General features: G+C 39.2%; 1 protein-coding gene across 7 annotated transcripts in view; it reads right to left on the bottom strand.

Annotated features, from left to right (window-relative positions):
- RBMS3 (RNA binding motif single stranded interacting protein 3) overlaps positions 1-18,209 on the bottom strand; it is a 1,181,733-nt gene that overhangs the window by 972,837 nt on the left and 190,687 nt on the right. The window lies entirely within an intron of this gene.

Genomic DNA, 18,209 nt, shown 5'->3' on the forward strand with positions numbered 1-18,209 from the left:
TTGGAGGAGGCCACGGATTGTTCGAACTCCCCAAGCAGTGAGAGTGTGCCTCTGCACTGTCGGCTGTGAGAAAACTTCCTAAGATAGTGGGAAGAAGAAAAAAATACAGCAAAAATTTGGACTCTGAGGAGGAAAAAATGGGTCATGTTTTTGTCTCATCTTGCTCATCTTTGGAGAAACTAAATTCCCTTCGAATCGACGAGGGATTTAACCTCCTTGTAAGGAGGCTAAGATTTTATCATAATATAAAACCTGGCACAATTACAATTGAATTTAAACCAGAGTTGTTTTTGGTCTTTGTTCCCCCCCACCGCCACCCCCCGGAAGCTCTGACAGACACTAGTGCCCAAAAGAAATTAGCAATGTAGAAAAGGTATCCTTTCTTTATAATAAATCAGGACACCTCACTTCCCTTCCTTCTGTTTTTCCCAGTAGCCAATACCACGGCAATGGTTGGGCAGTGCAGTCTCCCCCTGGGGCATAGCCCAACCTTCCAGGAGAAGTTCACACCCGAGCGTTTTCCTTGCTTCATTCCCTGTGTCCAGGGTACATGTGGGACTTACGTTCCCTAAGAAGTGGTGCCACTGTCCCAGCTTCCGGAGTTTAGAGACAGGAACCTTCCACTGCAGCAAGCGCCGTGTCACCCCTGCCTTCCCTAAGCACTGACAGGTTATGCCGTCTCCCTTTAGAAACAGGCCAAGTTTAGGTTGTGATGCCCAACATATTTTAGTTTAAACTATTTCCAGCCTAGAGTGTATCATGTAAATGAATGTGACACCTCAGAGGGGAATAGTTTCCTTATCGGAGGACACTCCAGGGGAGGTGAGGCAACATCTATTCAGACCACTCACCAGAGAGGGCATCTGCAAGGCTTCAGTTCGCCTTATCTCTGATCAACATGGAAGTGTTAATTAGCATAATGAATAAGTGGATTTTCAATGGTAAAATCACTGGCTTGTTAATAAGCATCATGGATATTAGATATGGGCTTTCACTGCTGGAAGTGATGGTGTTTAAGGTTCAGGGATGGGCTAGAAGGCAACAGATACGTTCCTACTCTTAGATGAAGAGAAAATGTTTAAAAGTCTACACCTTCTACCCTTAGTAGTGGCTCCCTAAGTTTGATATGTACTTGATCCTGAGATACTGGTTTAAAAGATTTTTGATCATTTGATTATAAAAAGAAAAGTGGTTAGAAAATATATGCCACATAATTTGGCATGTTTGCCTTGAATGAAATTTTCATACACAGTGATTTGGGGGCAGAAAACAGGACAGAGAACCAGAATGTCATTGAGTTTATAGAACTTAGTGCTTGCTTGCTTTAGATTTCAGATGTATGAAATAATGCTGTTGGAGACTTTTTTTTCTTATACTGCATAGAGATACCAGGAGGTGAATAGCAAATATTACCTATCTTCAGTACTAAAAGGAAACTGAAGCTGTGCATAACCAATTAGATTCAAGCAGTTTTGAGCACAAGAATTAAGGCAGACTCAAATAATGGCTTGAAAGGAAGCAAATAGAAAAAGATCAGAGGATACAATTAGGCAATAAATGGCTGATGGGAAAAAAAGATAGAGACAGGTGGACTTAAGAGAAACACAGAGAATTATAAAAAAAAAAATTGAGGGCAACAATCAGGAATGGAACATTAAGAAATACTGAAAACAGATAGGTATTATTAAAACATATGTTCAAAACTTGGGAATAACATAAAATAATGACTGCATGGTCTTTCAAAGTCTTAGGACTATTATATAACACGTCTTTTTCAGAATAATGTATTTTTCTAGGAGATAGTACCTTTGGTTAAATATTTACCATTGATTAGGACCCATAATTTTTGAAGTTAAATGTTAACTTTAGATTTTATCTGATAGAATTGCAAATAATATCTGAACACTAGACAGAAATGGTAATGCAAAAAGTTACCATTTTTATTATTTATATTTTTACCATTTTATCAATTTTACTGCCCTGTAGCAAGTGAACAAATTTTATATCTAAATGTAGCAATCTTATTCCAGCAGTAATTTTTTCAGACTTATTTACTGAGTTTTTCAAATTCTCTTTGAATCAGCTTTAACATCCTGCTGGTTCCCTCATTAATGAGTTAAATAAACCTTTGACAGGATAGACATGTTTTAAAACTTTTAAAAAACATACTTTGGAAGAAAGTTGGAAAAGTTGCCGAATGATTTATAAGCAGCTTATAGTTGCTCAAAGAGCAACAAGACAAAGTGTTGTCTTATTACATCTACATAGAAAAATACTAAATGTTTTCTTTGGGAGGAAATATTTTCATTCCTATTCAAGAGAAAAGAAAACTGAGCTGGAAGAGGTTAAGTGTGTTTGCCCTTATTAAAAGTACCAGAGCTTTTTTACTCAAAAGGATGCTGAGTCTTTTCCCCAAATTAGAGTCCATAAATAGAATTAGAAAATGAAATTAAAGAGTTGCCACTTAATATACTTCATTCTAAGAAACCCCTTGGTGCCAACGTTCTATGTTGCTCCAGGGCATTTTGATAAAGCCTTTTAGTGCAGTGGGGTCAAGACTTCTAGTGCCCCGGGCAGATTTTCCTTGGTCTGTGAGGTGATCTGCATCCTTATCAAGAAAACAATGATATTTTATAGGCTCCTTCCTACAGCTTTTTTTCTAATAGTTGGATGAAATAATCTTGGCTTGGTTGTAACTACAGCATTTAGGGAACAATGCAATTATTCATGCAGTTTTTGAATTGTCAGAGGATGAAAGAAAATACATCCCAAAAGATCAAAATGTCCTAAAACCAACATTCCTCCCAATTTGTTTTGAGACTAAAGTTTTAAAAGGTCTTTCACCTCATTGTTTTCTTTTCTTTCTTTCTTTTAAATACAATGATTGATTTTTTTCCTCCTCTTTTTTAAATTTTATTTTTCAATTACAGTTTACGTTCAATATTATTTGGTATTAGTTTTGTTCAGCATAGTTTGTTAGATAATCATACTTTACAAAGTGTGCCCCCCGTATTTCCAGTGTCCACATGGCACCATACACAGTAATTACAATATTATTGACTATATTCCCTACACTATATTTTACATCCCCATGACTACTTTGTAACTACAAATTTGTCCTTAATGCCGTTACCTTTCCCACCTGCCCTCTCCCCCATCACTCTACCCTGTGGCAACTACCAGCCTATGCTCTGTATCTGAGTCTGTTTCTGTTTTGAACATGAAGATTAATCTTGATATACAGAGTAAGGACTGGGAGGTAAGTATGTCAGCAAGGCCCCCAAAGAAGAGATACTGAGAACTATGAAGATCAAAAAGATGTGTTCATTATCAAGTCATCCAATTTGTTGTATCTTCTGGGGGCCCTGAACAGTGCTAGATACTTGTGTAATGAGTAGGTCTGAGCAGAAATCCCTGAAAAGCAAGGGGCCTCAATTTGGGCAGGGGAACCCCAAATTCAGCCCAGAGCCTGCTCCCACTCTTGCCTGGAAAGGCAGGGGTACAGGAGGGGTGCGGAGTAGGCAGATTAAGGCAGCCTGCCTTCTGTGAAGGGAGAGGCTGCCTGAAAAGGGGGAATTGCCCGAGCCCAGAAGCTAGTATAGGCACAGTGCAGTTAGCAGGAGGAGGGGCAGAGAGCTCCTGGGATTGAAACTAGAGCTGTGGATTAATAGCCCACAGACTTGGGGTTTACTAACTTTTGACACAGGCGATACAGTGCTTGCATGGGCTTTGGGGACTAGACACCCACCAAGGGTGGCTGGAGACTTCTGCCCATTCCCAGAAAAAGGGGCAAAGACAAACATGGCCATTGGTTAAAAAGCTGGACACTCCCATTGGCTTCTGCAGCACATGGGATCCTGGGAGGGAGGACTTTTGAAACAGGATGCAGGGAGAGGCTCTGGGCTCTCTAGCTTTTGGGCACTGGGTGCAGGCTCTTGGCTCTCTCTTGGCTCTTGGCTGTTGGTTTTTGGAGCTTTGGCTTGGGACTTTTGGTTGCAGGTGCACTTGGATGGTCCAGGACTCCGGCCTTTGTTCCTCACATGGACAGGAGCACTCGTGGGACTGGCAGATACCTGGCCCCACGTGGTTGGAACCCTGCTCCTGCAGGTGAGATCCCATGTTGGGAAGTGTGCCTCGCTGGGCTGCAGCCTCTGAGAGACTATGCTCCAGTGCAGCACAGCACATCGGTCCTGGAGGCTGAGGCTGCTCCTGGAGACTGAGAGCAGCGCACCCCAGGTCCTGAGAGAGAGAGCTGCTACAAGGAAATAGGGACTTGGAAACCCACGTATGCGCCTTCCAGAGAGGATGAAGAGCTGTTTGCATGGCCAGCTTAAGCTCCAAAAAGGACAGATAAGGAAATAGGAAACTTCTGGGCATGTATTAGGCTTGTAATCTTCTGGGAGCAAGAAAAGTTCAGGGTCTTATGGGAAAGAAAAGCTCAGAGCAGGAGTACACTCTGCCCTCCCCCACCTCAAGCTGAAACCCTGTTAATAAAAACCTGTTTCCATCAATACAAATCTTCAGGTCACATATCAAGGCGACAAGTGACCGAACCCCATCCTGTACAGTTACACATGTACTTGAAGAATTTAAGGTCTTCTTTTAAAAGACAAAGTGAACATAGAGCAGATAGTTCAATAACTCAGTATTACATGTTGTAAGAAGACCCTAAATATTATAGAAATTCAAAAAGATGGGGGTAGAGTAGAAGAGGGAAAACTAGGTGATCTGGTGATACAGGTAAGTTTAAATGCAGAGATCACAGTCCATAAGGATCTATCATAATCCAATACAATAATTTGTAAAGTTGGAAAACAAACTGCAGAGTTTGTATTGTAAAATAATAATAATAAAGTACTATTTATTGGGTTATTTTTGTCAGGTGGAGTAAGTAGCAATGTACACATATGTATATTTAATTTCATCTGGTCATCAGTCCTGTGAGACAGAAAAAATTATACCCATTTTACACACAAGAAGACATAATGTGTGTGCATGTGGAAGGGTAAGGGTGCACTTGTGTGCCAGGGATGGAGATGGGACAGTCACTTGGTGAAGTCCCAAGGTGCTGAGAAACCTCAAATGGAAAGCTGTAGAGTCTCGGCTTGAAACAAGAGGCATTAAGGAATGATTGTGGATTTTTTTTCCTTCAGCATATGGCATCGTGAAATCATGGTGCATGATGAAAAAAAAAAAGGAAAGAACCTGAATTGTAGATACAGATTCTTTGCCATCGCCAAAAGATTAATTTCTTCTGTGTGAAATAATGTGTTTTGCCCACATATAGTTATATACTTCTTTATAATTTTTTTAATTATAAATTTGAGTAAAATGTAAACCAATGATAATAAATAATTTGGGAAATTGCTTTATAATTTTAAAAACGTTTAAAATGCTTTACCTTATTTGGTTCTATTTACACTGTGAGATGGGAAAGGCAGGGATGATTTATTCATTGTACAGTTGAGGGAAATGGGGCTCAGTAAGTTTCACTGTCCCTCCCTCTCTGTCCTCAATTGTCATGAATGGTATCATTACTTACCCATTAAAGTCAAACCAACCAGGAATCATTCTTGATTCCTCTCTTTTCTGTGTGGCCTAACTCCAATCAGCCGCTCCATGCCAACGACATCATTTTAATAACTCCCACAGGCCTCCACCCTCTGCCTCTTTTGTGATACACTGAGGCATTCATCACTCCATTGTTCCTTCCCTGGATTACTCCAACAATGTGAAAATGACCAACCTGCCTCCAGTCTCACCAGTTACTCTCTTTTGCAACTGCTACTATTTTGTGGAAAGTTCATCTGATGTTATCTCAGCCACCACATCAATGAATTCATTATTCTAATGAATAAATATAAACTCCTCAGCAGAGCATACAAGATCCTTCACGATGCAGCCCTCATGAAACCTCAGAGATATATCTTGCCACTCGACTCACCAGTCCCAGTCTTACCTCCACCTTGCACACCACGTCTCCAGCCACACCAGATACTTCCTGCTGGTCCCAGGGGTCTCCCAGTGGGAATCTCTGCAAGTGTTGTTCTCTGCATTTAGAATACCTGGCCTCATTGTCCTCACAGGTCACACCCTATCCAGTTCTTCAAAATTCACATGCTAAGTCTCCTTCCCCAGAGAGCCTTTCCAACTCCCCTGTAGGCGTGATTCAGATGATTTTCAATATGCGCTGAGCCATATCATAGCGCTTATCGCTCTCATGCCATGCAGTGTTACTATGTGTCAATCTCATTACTAAACTCCAACAGTGTCATCAGATGTCATGAGCTTGCTTTTTCTCCGTCTGCATGTATCATGTGCTATCCATTCCTTTAATGCCTCTTAAGATACATTACGATACATACGCATCTTAATATTGGGTTGGCCAAAAAGTCCGTTGCTTTTTTCCATAAAGTAAAAGACACCTTTTTCATTTTCACCAATAACTTTATTGACTTGAATATTTACTGTATGTTGGCTATCTGCCATGGGATATAATGTTGATTGTTCTCAATTAATGTCTCGATTTGATCGCTGTCAACCTCAACTGGTCTCATTGACCAGGGACCATCATGCAGCAAGAAATCTTCAGCAGAAAATTTTGCAAACCACTTTTGACACATTCTTCCACCTTCAGTATTAAAATGGCTCGACAAAAATTCACCAATTTCGCTCGGTTTTTTTAAATGCACACTAATATGACAGCTGTCACAATACAATCTAATAAAATTGTTTTGAATGAGGTTAAAGACTACTAAGTGCTACTAGAGCCATCTTACAGAAAAAAAAAATGAAATTTTTGGCCAACCCTTACATTAAGAGAGGGCTTTTCTGGATAGGTCACCCAACCAGACTCCAGGGAACACAAGACATACATGTTCATTGTCCTTGAGGGAGATTTCTATGAACCTAAGAAAAGAGAAAATTCAAGGAAAAATACTACAGACTACCATAAATGATGCTCCCACAAAAGATACATCCATTCAGAACCTATGAATGTGAGCTTACTTGGGAAAAGAAAGGATTTTTACAGGTGTGATTAAGTTAAGAACTTTGAGATGAGATCACCCTGGATTATCTAGGTGGGCCCTAAATCCAGTGAAAATTGGATTAAGTATCTTTAGGAAAAGCTGGTGTGAAAACAGAGGCAGAGATTAGAGTGAGGTGTCTGTGAGCCAAGCAACACCAAGGATTGTCAACGGCCACCAGAAGGTAGAAGTAGACAGTCATGGAACAGATTCATCCATATAGCTTGCAGAAAGAACTAGCCTCAACGACATCTCAATTTTGGACTTCTGACCTCTAGAATTGAGAGGGAGAGGGAATATATTTCTTTTGTTTGAAGCCACCTAGTTTGTGGTAACTTGTTACCGCAGCTTGAAGAAATTAATACACCAGGTCATAACAATAAGAAAAAAAGGCCTCCCTTATTTTCAATGTGCTTAGGCATAGGTTAACTCATTTCCAATAATTTAAATATAATCCTTTGCTTCTTTCCTTGCATGCTCTTTTTCCAGTAGTCAGACCTTAATATGGTGATGTGTGTGCAGAGATGCTGTAAGTGTTTAGTAAATACTGGTGGACAGATAACGACATTTTGTGTGGTAAGAGAGAGCTACAACCACAAGTACAGCAAAAGTGAAACGAAGTATAGAAATGTGTGCCTTCCTTACTTCCAAAAAGAAAACAAAAATCTGTCAGAGAAAGAATGTCAAAAGTACATGTATCAAATACATAAATTATGATACAAGTCACAGCACAAGTTGTTTTGTGATAGTGTCAATGGATACATTTTTCAAGATAGAACGATGAAATTATTCTATCCAAATTACATGCACTCTTCCCAACATTTTCATCATGCTCTACAGTGATCTCCAATTCAAGAGAGATAAGTTGGTAACTGATATATTCGGAGCTATTGAGGATTTTAAAACTGGAGAAAAGGGTTTCTTTACAAAAAGAAATTGTCAAATAAAAGGGGGAAAGCTATCTGATAGACACTATTGGCTGGAACTGACAAGCACAAGTGAAAAGAAAGAGCCGAAATTTTCTCCTTCTATGATCAGAAATTCAATAGGCTGTACCCTCCATTGAGGACAAGTGTTGTACTTCCTACTGAGGCACAAAGTCCTAGAACTCGTGGGCCTTACATTCCAGTGCATCTCTCACAAAGCTACAAAGCTTTATATTAATCTGCAACCGAAGTAGCAATGGAATCATCTGCTTCCACATAATATCAATAATTAATAATTATTGAGTGCTCATTATATGATAGGCACTTCCTAGGCTCTTTTCAAATTAATTTATTCAATGCAACAAACCTTTACTCTTCTTTTTCCAGAGAAGGAAACAGAGGCACCGAGAAATGAATAAATTGCCTACTGGCTTAACAATTAGGAAGTGTGCAGGCAGGACTGAAACCCAACAGCCCAGCTCCAGAGCTCTTGGTTTTAATTACTATACTACCTTTCATCTAGATATTGTAAGAGCAACTTACAACAATTTTTTAAAAATTATCTTATAGAATAAACTAATCAGTCTTTAGTCTATATCACAATACACAAATAACCACCTCAGTTTCACACTCACCATTAGAAAAAAATGTGGAAAATATTACTACTTAGTCCACAGGACACACGTGAGGAGGATTCAAGAACAGGACAGATGTGAATGTGCTTAGCATAATACCCAGAATAAAATGGGAATTTAATAAATATTGAAGTTCTTTTCAATTATACACAGACTGTTCTATTGCCCCTTTCCTTATCTTCTAAGCATTAGCTTAAAATTGGGCCAAAAATGAATAGAGATCACATTGAAACCTTCAAAGTGTATAATAAATCCACTAGTCATTGCCTGTGGCAGGGAAAAAATGCTATATTTTCACTAAACTGTTTTATTTGCCTCCTGGGCACACAGGAAGACTATATTTCACAGCCCAGCTTGTATCTAGGAGGAACCTTGAGATCTTTTCTGGCCAATGGAATCTGAAGGAATGTGATATATACCACTTCCTGATCTGGCCTCGAAAACCTCCACTCCAGTATCTAATGTGTCAGCTTCTGTCAGGCCAATCCTCCTACTGAAAACTAGGAAGAAAAAAAAAAGATAAAAAGAAATGACAAAGCAAACAAAACACAAACTAAAAACATCTGTTTGCAGCCATCAGAAATGTTGGAAAGCATTGTAGAATGACCAGGGCACATAGAACCTGAAAAACCGTGATACTCCTCACCGGAAAGAAAGAATCGTTGGGTGAGCATGGCTTTCTATACCAATTGCATCAATCTAATCATCTATCAATGTGTATGACAAATTGACCAAATTTGAAGAAACAGAGCAGAGAGCAGCAGCTGGGAAACGGAGAAGCTAAGCAGACCCGGTGGCAATGCATCACATTGGGGGATAAAATCAGAAGTTTAGCACCAACCTAGGTGCAGATGCTCTGTGAGTTTATACTGCAGAGAATCTGCATAGTTAGAACAAAGCAGAAATGGACCAGATTCTATAAGGACTCAAATGCAGCCTCAACTCAGCTCTAATCCTTTAGCCAGAAACTAAACAAAATCCTTCCTGGAGAAAGATAAAACAGCATCCATAGACTGTAACATTTAGTAACACAATGTCTGACATTCAGTTCAGAATTAACAGGCTTATAAAGAGACAGAAGAGAAAAAGCAATTAACGGAAACAGACCAAAGGGTGATATTTGAGCTACCTGACACAGACTTTAAAATACCCATGATTAATATGTTCAAGAAAATAGAGGCAAGATAAAAATTTCACTAGACAACTTGAGTCTATGAAAAACCAAGAATTAAAGAAAATACGATGACTGGAATTAAGAATCCAACTACAATTATTATGCTAAGGGCTCTGACAGAAAAAGCAGACAACGTGCAAGAACAGATGGGCAATGTAAACAAAGAGATGGAAATCTTAAGAACCAAAAAATATGCTAGAGATATTAAAAAAAAAAAAAAACAGAAAAAGTCACTAACAGAAAGAATGAACACCTTTGATAGAGTTATTAGTGAACAGCATGACTGAAGAAAGAGTTCCTGAGCTGAAGGATAGATACATCGATAGAAACCTCCAAAACTGAAAAACCCAAAGAGAACTAAGACTGGAAAAACAGACTGGAATTTCAGGGACTGTGGGCAACTACCAAAAGGGTAGCATGCGTGTAATGGAAATTTCAGAGGGAGAAGAAAGAAAGGAATAGAAGAATTACTTGAAACAATAATGACTTAGAATTCCCCCAAATTAATGTCAGACACCAAACCACAGCTCCAGGAAAGAAGCTCAGAGAACACCAAGGAAGATAAATGTCAAAAAATCTACACCTAGGAACATTAACTTCAAACTACAGAAAATCAAAACTAAAGTCTTAAAGAAGCAAGAGGAACAAAAACACATTACTTAGAGAAGAACAAAGATAATAATTGAATCCAACTTCTCAGAAATCATGAGCAAGAAGAGAGTGAGGGGAAGTATTTAAAGTGCTGAAAGCAAAGAAATAAAGGTGAAATGAGACATTTTACAATGAACAAAACCCTCCAAATTTGCCATTACTTACATTCTGATAATTCAGCAAACTATACACTTAACATAATAAAATGTTTTAAAAATTCTCTACAGAATGGTGGACAGTGGCGGTAACAGTGACACTTTAGTGACTATGTCTACTCTTTCCCACTTTAAACTGACAACCTGCCTAACTCAACCATATCTATTGATAGTTATAGATGGGAAACTAATAAACTTCAAATCATGTTCACAATTTTGCTAATTACAAAAGACTGGGCGATTTGACTTCTGGACTTTCAGTTACCGTAAGTATAACCATAAAGTGCAAGGGGTTCCTGAGATTTCATCCAAGGTCAGTGTCTGAAGTATGAGGCAATAAAAAAGTGTTGCATCTGTAATAATGTTAAAGCCCTCCTTCCACAGTCTGGTTGCTCTTTCCTTATCTCTGTGCTAAAGGTAGAGGGTGCAGTTCTGGACTGAGCACAGCTTCGCAGAAGGCTGCCCAGTCAAGAAAGTTTAGACTTTTTGTGAGTGAGACATAAACTTTTATTGAGTAGAGTTACAATACTTTAAGGCTGTTTGTCCCAGCATTTAGCCCTACCTAACTAATACACTGCTCTTAGAAGTTTTAACCTACCCCGAATCACCAAAGGCATGAAGAGAAAAAGGTAGAGTTGAAGGAACGTAATGATGTTCATCAAGTACTATTTTGTGCAAAACTCTCTGCTGATAATGATTAAAATTTCTCAAGCATTGATCACTAGGCTTGTAAAATGTTAACTTCTTTGTATACATTATTTTATTTAATTTCTGCATCCACCCTCCCAAGTGCATATGATCAGCATCGTTGTACAGATAAAGGTGTATGAGGCTCAGGCCCACATTTCAAAACCATCGATCTATTCCAGAATCCACTCCATTCTGAATTCAAATGCAGGTCTGTCTTGCACCAGAGCCTATGAATTCCATTAGACCAGCATTTTCATCCTGCTCTATCTGGTTACTTGTTTCTTGGGGAACTATGTGACTTAGGAAGTTACTTTAATGCTCCAAACCCGTTTCCTCATCCATAATTATTAAATAGAAATAGTAAAACTAGAATTATTCTTTAGATCACTCATACAGGCATACCTTGAAGATATTGTGCAGTTGGTTCCAGACCATTATAGTAAATATAACAAAAAAGCAAGTCACATTAACCTTTTGGTTTCCCAGTGCATATAGAAGTTATGTTTACACTACACTATTGGCTATTAAATGTGCAATAGCATTATAGCCAAAAAACAAACAAAAAAAATGTACTTTAATTAAAAAAATACTTCATCGCTGAAAAATGTTAACCATCATCCTACCCTATTGGAAAAACGGCACCAATAGACTTCACTGATGCAAGGTTGCCACAGATCTTCAATTCATTAAAAACACAGTATTTGTGCCCTAGCTGGTGTGGCTCAGTGGATTGAGCACTGGCCTGCAAACCAAAAGGTCGCCAGTTTGATTCCCAGTGTGGGGCACATGCCTGGATTGCAGGCCAGGTCCCCAGCAGAGGGCACGCGAAATGCAACCACACATTGATGTTTCTCTCCCTCTTTCTCTCTCCCTACCCCTCTCTAAAAATAAATAAATAAAAATGCATTATTTGTGAGTCCCAATAAAACGAGGTATAAAAAAGAAGGCATACCTGTGTGAAGTGCTTGGAATTATGCTGCACACATGGAAGTCGTTTGATACCAGTCTGCTACTGTTTTTGTTAAAGTGAGTGTGATTATTGGGAAAATAGATTATCTAAGGAAAATAAAAAATGGGAGATCCATGATCAAACAAATGTGGGAATTCCTGGGGTAACAAAATTCAACAGGGTGTGTATGTAGGATAGTGACACTCCAAATAGAACTAGTAAAGCATGCAGTGTTTCTAGCATTTATCTGCTGAGAGGGAAAAAATACTTTTTTTCAGAGTACATCTATTAACATCATTACTTCATTTAACAGGCGTTTACTGTGGGCCTATTACATGTCAGGCACTGACGCAATGATAGACATGATTTGTAGCGTTCCTTTCTCATGAAGATAGTAGATAGCAAGGGAAAGATACAAAAACAAGGTAAAAGCAAATGAAATTGTAACAAACCATGAAAGGTTCTATGAGGTATTCCTTTGAGTGTACCTCTGAATACTGGGAAGGTGTAGAAGGAGAAAAGGTATTCCAGGTGAAGGACAGGGCACACGGGAGAGGAAAATAACTCATGGAAATGTTCCATGAAAATGAGAACCGATTTCAAGCTAACAGCTTTATTCCTGTTTGTTTGTTCTTTTCAAAGACTGATGTTTAATCTCAACAGAAGCTTTATCTATTTAGGCCAATTATGTCATCTGGCCAATTACCCTATTGTGGCTATGATCATCAAAACACAGAATGGTGCAAATAGGCAAGAAATTAGAAACTTTAGTATAAAGACTAATTATACAAATGAGGAAACTGAGGCTTAGAGAGGTTTCCCAATCTCTGGTTTCCTGGGCCCACCCTGTTCCCAGTACATCCTGCTCAGTCCACACAGTTCATCATTTCCTGAACTAGAAAAAAATATATTTATCAAGCTTGGTACAGTGCTAGGCGCTAGGGGGAATTAAAGTGAGGAAAGTAAATAACAATATTATGTCTGGCCTTAGACTCCGGTTGGGGCGTAGAGCAGGAACACAGGAAATAACACAATCAAGTGTAAATAGGATCTCAGGAGAGCAATAGAATTGAAAGAACAGATGGAACTTCATAATGTCCAATGAATCTAAAAGCAATAATTAAGAGTCTAGAGAAGGGTTTGGGATACCTGGGGAGGTGTTTTGTAAGAAATCAAATTTGAGTTAGGTGTAAAAGCTCTGGAAGGGTTTGAGAGACAGAGTGGAAGAGTTAGTTTCTAAATGACAGCGATAAAGGAATTACAGAGGGAAGTTCAAGGTATGTTCTATTTTTCAGGCGCAACAAAGTATGGGCATGGCAAAATAGTGAAGTGGCAAACTCCAGTCAAGTCTAAATGATCTATTTAGTGAATCATCTGGTGTGAAACCACTCTTACAGCTCCTGAGAGGATCATGGAGAGGAATATTCAAGTCTCTGTGAACCTGGTTTGGCCTTATCATTCATTCATTTACTCATGTGATATTTGGTGAAAGCCTATTCTCCACCAGGCAGGGTTCCCAGCTCTGGGGTATACAAATAAATAAAACAGAGTCAAAGAAAAGAAATATCCTCAGGGACATTATATTCAGATTTGGTGCTTCTCAAACTTGGCTGCATATTATAACTTCCCAAGAAGCTTTTTAAAAAGACCTGATGAACTTTAAATACACATTAATAAGTGAAAAGAGCCAGTCTGAAAGGCTCCACTCTGTAAAATTCTAATTATATGACATCCAGGAAAAGACGAAACTACAGAGACAGTCAAAAGACCAGCGGTTGCCAGGGACTCAGGGTGGGCTGAGGAGAGGGGTAAATAGGTGGAGCCCAGGGAACATTTAGGGAGGTGAAATTATTCTGCACAGATAGTGATAATAGATACATAACATTTGCATTTGTTAAAACCCTCCAAACAGTACAGCACAAAGAGTGAACCTTAATAGAAACTATGAGCCTTAGTTAATAATGCATCAATATTGGGTCACCAATTGTAACTTACGTACCACGCTAATGGGAGAGAGCAATAGTAGACAGAGAAGGCATATGTGGGAGCTGCCTATCCTTTCACAACTTTTCTGTTAACCTAAAACTGCTCCACAAAAATAAACTCCATTAATACTAATAATTTTTTACATTATAAAGCTTATTTAAAAAAAACAAACAAATAAATAAACAAAAAAGACCTGCACTTGGGCCCTGCTTGGGAACTCTGAATGAATAGAATAACAGGTCTCAGGTTCTCTTTAAAGGGCCTCCCATGCTTTTAAACCTACAATACCAAGTGCTGACAAAGACTTAGGACAGCCGGAACTCTCATACATTGCTGGCGATTGGTCAAACTGGTACAACCACTTTGGAAGAACAGTTTGAGAGTTTCTTGGAAAATTAAATATATACTTTCCATATGGCCTGGTAATCCCGCTCCTATGTATTTCCCCAAGGGAAACAAAAACATATTCACATAAAAACTTGTACAGAAATCCTTACAGCAGCTTTACTCATAATTGCCAAAAACTAGAAACAATCTGGCAGCCCTTCAATTGGTAAATGGATAAGCACACAATGGAACACCACTCACCAATTAAAAGAAATGGACGACTGATACACACAACAACATGGATGAATTTCAAATGAGTTTTCAGTGAGAGAAGCACTGTTCCAGTGACGTAAGATAATCAACAAACAAACAAACACGCAGTAAATCACGTAGTGGTAAGTGCTATAGAAATAACAAAGCAGGGGAGGAAGACAGGACTATTAAAGATAGACTTGCACATTCAGACACAGTGGTCAGGAGAGGCCTGTCTGAAGTAACAAGTGAGCAAAGAGCTAAAGGGCACAAGGGACCCTGTAATATGGGGGAAGAATTTGGATTTTATAGGAAGTACCTAAGAAAGCCATTGGAGGGTTTTATGGAGAAAGGTCATAAACGGAATCTTAATAGACCATTTTGGCTGCTAGTTGGAAACAGATCCTTGTAGTTTAAAAAAAGAAGCAAAAGAAGAGTGAGGAGACTATTATTTACATTGAAGTGGAAGATGATGACTGGGAGCAAATTTCATATCATACAACTTCCCCCCACAGACACACACACAAACTTCCCAAAGGGGATGTTCTCTCCCTAAATAGAACGGACAGAGCATCTCCAAGAGGCATTATGTAGCTTCACAAACTGCTAATTAAGACGGCAATGCCAGGAGAAAAAGAAGAAAAATGCTTTTTTTAAATGTTAATGAGATAAGTGTTTACTGTCTCCCATGAAGATAGGTAATGAAAAATGAATAAAGCTCAGGCTGATTATCACTAACCCTCCGTCTGCAACTGTGTGTTGATGAGAAGGCTACAGGACACAATGGATGGGGACAGAGGTCAAGAAGGGAGTTCACCTAAATGACCTTAAAGTAACACCCATCTGTCTAGAATGCCCCTCTGTCAGCAGAATCCTATCCAACGCCAGCTCCTTAAACTGCTGAAACCCCAGAGTGCCAGCTAATGGGATTCTGTAACCAGTGCCTGCAAACCAGGACTAGGGAATCTGAAAGATCAGTGCCCCTTGCCCAAGTTCAACAAAGGGTAACAGGCAAAGAGCCAGTGTTCTTTGATTCTCTGTGACTTGCGGTTTTCCCAGAAGCCACCCTAAGCAGGGATTTAAGAACCAGCATTTACTTGGGAGATGCAGGAAGCGTTGCTGATGGAGGAACTCAAGGGTTGGGAATTTTTAGTTTTAAGTAACAGTTAATAAGCTTAGTGGTTAATGCATGTAAAAAGCTATTGTTGTGCCCCAGGAGGACGGCAAGCAATCAGGATGGTATCTGGGCCATTGTGTTCCAGGAGGAGACATCCCACCACCCAGGACACAGGACACAGGATACAGATATACAATCACCCAGGACACCGATGCTCAGGACACGAATAAAGAATCGTGGGTCAACTAGGGAAATTGTCGGACTGCAGCTTTTATCTGATGACTCTCTTTTCTGAATTTCAAATTCCTTACCTACACTTTTTTCCTCCTTATAAAAACGTCTGGCTTGAAAGGAAATGTAAGACAGCCTTTTAGGGTACATTACCCACCGTCTTCTCAGATCGCTGGCTGTCTCAATAAAGCGCCCATAAAGATTCAATCCCTGTCTCTGCTTATTGGGTCTGGTGGTGACAGGCAGCAGGAATACCAACTTTTCTGGTTTCCTTGCTAAGAAAGTGGGGAAGAGGCACAGGAAAAGAAGGCAGCCCGTCAAGCCAGCTTCCCTTGTAGATAATTGGAGCTCAATCCTGAGTGGAAACTCTGGAAAATTATGTAAAATAACACCTAGTAGTCAGAGCACCCAAGGACCTAGGAAGCAGGGTATTTATACACCAACTGTTATCAGTCATTGGTTGAAGGCTATTGAGGAGCAGAAAATAAAGTTATTTTCCAAGCTCTGCAAGCCTCCTAAGGAGGAGGATTTGGAGAGTCTTCAGGCAAAGACATGCAAATACTATCATTTGGAAGTCAAAGGGAGCTCTCTAAAATCATAAGGCCCAAGGGATAAAGCAGAGGACCCACAGTTTCTGCAAACCGCTACTTCTTTTTGTGCCCAGGAGCAAGACATTTCTTTAGCTCTGGACACCATTTCCTCTGCAGAGGAGATGATTTCAACAAATTGCAAAAAGGAGGAACTCTTTCCTCCTTCCATTTCTCTCGAAGCCCTCCTCATTGATTTATCCATTATATTATTGTTATAAATTAATAAAGTAAGGCACGCGTTAATTTACTTTATAGGTTTCTCAGTCACTGATTTCCTATTACCCCTTTCTATTACTCAACTCACTGACTCCTGCAGATAAATTGTCTGCAAAGTAAATGCATCCCAGACTCTTGGGTTTTATTAAGTACATAAAAGGTGAGGTATTTGTACTAACAACTCACCTCATCACCCCGTATTCAAAACTTAGCCAATTAAGCTCAAGTGCATATTAAAATAGGAAAGAGATTCCCAATTTCTAGTTAATATTCTTATTGCCTAATGAATTGCTCATTCTTCCTAATTCTAGTGCCATTTGCTTAATTTTCTTTTAATTTCTAAAATGTAAGAAAATCATGCCTAATTTTCTAGATGTGTGAAAATATATTGTCTTAATATTGCTTGTAAAAATCTCTTAAGAAAGTTGAAGAAAAGTGCCATAATGACTGACAAGTAATACCTACTCCACCTGACACAGTGCCAGACACACAGTAGTCACTCAGTAAATGTTCATTGGATGGAGGAATGAGCCTACAGTTACATGACTAATGCTCCCGTTGTCACTGCGTCAGCTTGTTGATTTATCTGGCAGCTATTGTCCTCATAGGTTTTGGGTGAGCCTGGTCAAGTATAAATATATGCATGTATTTATATAATTTCTTAGGGCTAATTGGTAGTTCTTTACTTTTATAGCTCTTTTATGCATTAATAAATTTCAATAAGAACTTCTAAAAGCCATTATTTCACTCATTGATTCACTCAAAATACTTATTAAATGCTAACTATGGGCCAGGACTCATGAATGATTTTATAATGCAGATAAGGGTAAAATGATGCCAAGCTGTCTAGGATATCATCTATGGTAACTAGTTTATAATGCAACCATAGTGCAGCCCACAGAAACAGAGAGAGCTGGGGAGACTAGGGGGAGAGAGAGAAGGGGCGGGGATTTTAGGAAATTGATTTATGGTTGTGTGGATTGACTTCTCTGAAATTTGTAGGCTGGAAATTCACATAAGAATTGATATGGTATCCTTAAGTCCAAATTTCAGGCTAACAGGCCAGAAACTTAGTCAGGATTTCTAGTTAGAGTCTTGAGGCAAAATTCCTTCTGGAAACCTTAATCTTTGCTCTCTTGAAGCCTCCAAAGATTGTACAGAGCCCACCAACATCACTAGGGTAACCTGCTTTACTCAAAGCCTACTGATTTCATTGTTAATCACAGCAACATTTAAACCAGTGTGTGACCAAACAACTGAGCACCATAGTCTAGCGAAGTTG

Source organism: Pteronotus mesoamericanus, unplaced genomic scaffold (genome assembly GCF_021234165.1).
Source record: "Pteronotus mesoamericanus isolate MK-2021 breed Mesoamerican mustached bat unplaced genomic scaffold, CSHL_Meso_final scaffold_54, whole genome shotgun sequence".
NCBI classification, from domain to species: Eukaryota; Metazoa; Chordata; class Mammalia; order Chiroptera; family Mormoopidae; genus Pteronotus; species Pteronotus mesoamericanus.